The sequence below is a fragment of the Myotis davidii genome, unplaced genomic scaffold, assembly GCF_000327345.1.
Source record: "Myotis davidii unplaced genomic scaffold, ASM32734v1 scaffold651, whole genome shotgun sequence".
In the NCBI taxonomy this organism is placed as follows: Eukaryota; Metazoa; Chordata; class Mammalia; order Chiroptera; family Vespertilionidae; genus Myotis; species Myotis davidii.
In genome coordinates this window covers 1,578,752-1,580,689 of record NW_006283994.1, presented here as the reverse complement: position 1 = coordinate 1,580,689, position 1,938 = coordinate 1,578,752, and the positions used below count along the sequence as shown (strand labels likewise).

The 1,938-nt window shown below is 50.6% G+C and overlaps 1 long non-coding RNA gene across 1 annotated transcript in view; it reads right to left on the bottom strand.

Moving 5' to 3' along the window:
- LOC107184121 overlaps nt 1-78 on the bottom strand; it is a 19,004-nt gene extending 18,926 nt beyond the window's left edge. Inside the window, exon 1 of the long non-coding RNA XR_001514943.1 lies at nt 67-78. This is a non-coding gene — a long non-coding RNA (uncharacterized LOC107184121). The remainder of the gene's footprint in view (nt 1-66) is intronic.
- Between the last annotated feature and the right edge of the window lie 1,860 nt (nt 79-1,938).

Genomic DNA, 1,938 nt, shown 5'->3' with positions numbered 1-1,938 from the left:
GCATTCCCAGTAGGGAGTGTGCAGGAAGCAGCTGATCGATGTTTCTCTCTCATCGATGTTTCTAACTATCCCTCTCCCTTTCTCTCTGTAAAAAATCAATAAAATATATATTTTAAAAGAAAAGAAAGAAAATAAACCTCTTGTTTCGGCAGCCATTGAGGTCACTTTTCTGTGGCTCAGTTTCCTCTTCTGAGAAATGGGAATAATTATAGCAGCTGCCTCAGTGTGTTGGATGGGGATAGATTGAGAAAATCCTTGTCAAGTACTTAAAAGTACTGGTATTTAGTGAGTGCCTAGCAAATGTTGATAATAATAGTGATTATTGTTTTTTTACCTTTCCAACCACTCTTTGTAAGACATGGACCACACTCTCTTTAGCATACTGGTCAGCTTCCTTAGCATATGGTTTTGCTTTTCAATATCCCTTTGTAAGCAACATTTGGCACCTACCTTCCTTCATACTTTCATATTTCACGAATTTCCAAGCATGGTCATGTGTTACTTTTTAAATGTAATGACCTGCTAATATTTTCCAAATTCCAAGTACATTCACTGTCCTATGAGTTTTTCATGCTTTATTGTTTCTTTTCCTTATGACATCCCTCCCAGTGGAGGTTCTATCATTATTCCCATTTTGCAGATAAAGAAACTGAGGCCCAGAGAAGGGGAATGGGTGCCTTGGCTTCCAGCAGTACCTACTGGAGCCAGGATTGGACTCATTTTTTTTAAAAAAATTACCATTATTATTATTCATTTTATTTTTAAATCCTTACCCGAGAATATTTTTCCATTGATTTGTAGGGAGAGTGGAAGAGAGAGGAAGAGACAGAGAGAAACATCGATGTGAGAGAAACACATCAATTGGTTGCCTCCTGCATGAGCCCCGACCAGGACCCAGGCGAGGGAGGAACCTGCAACCCAGGTATGTGCCCTTGATTGGAATCGAACCCAGGACCCTTTGGTCTGCAGGCCAACCCTCTATCCACTGAGCAAAACTGGCTAGGGCAGGATCGGACTGCCCTGGACCCCGGGGGTGTCTCCTGAAGGGATCAGGGGACCTTTACATGTGGGGCCAAGTGGAGAGGAGGCAGCGATAGGAATGACAGCCACGGTTGTCCCTTCAGAGTGAGCGTACTCACCGGGCACATCAGGCTTCATGCGACAGGCAAGGCTATTGTTTCCACGTCACAGAGCCCTCAGAGAGGCTGCCACCCCCTCTAGCCCTACCAGGACCACGCCTGCACTTCTGGAAGCTGGCCTGAGAGGGCAAGGACTGGGTCTGGTGCCCCCAGGGCCTTGTACAGGGCCTGACACTCAGTAGGTGCTCAGTAAGTATTGGTTGAACAGAGAAATAGTCCGAGCCTCCAGGACTGACTCCCTGAGAAGCGGTGATGGTGTGGATGGAGCAGGGGGTGAGTCCAGAACTAGGCTGTCCCTCCCTGTGCAACCTCCTCGCGCTCTGGGGACACGGGCAGGTGGGCAGGTGGACAGACGGGCAGGAACAGGGCTGGGGCAGGAAGGCCCGCAGTGGAGATGGCAGAGGAGACCAGGTGACTGTGGGGTGGGAAGGGCCTCTGGAGAGGGAAGGGGGCTGAGTGATCCGGCTTCCTTCTGGCTGCTCTGAGACTCACAGGAAGGCCGAGGCCAGATGCCCGAAGAAAAGGGGGCAGGGAGGGGCGCCACCCATCACTCCCCTGCCCCCCTAAACTCCTCCCCTCTTCACCCTCCTGCATGCTTTCTCCCCACTCCTTCCCCCACATCCCAATCTCTGTGCCTGAAGCGCCCCCATTCCTTCCTCTCGCTCCCTGCCTCCTGGCCAACTCTGTAACCTCAAAAGCCTCCCCAGGTCTCTAGGAACCCCTGTCTCTCATTGCTGCACCCCCTCCACCCCCGCGTGCTTATGGCTGCACCTCAGACCATGACTTTCATGTGGACCCT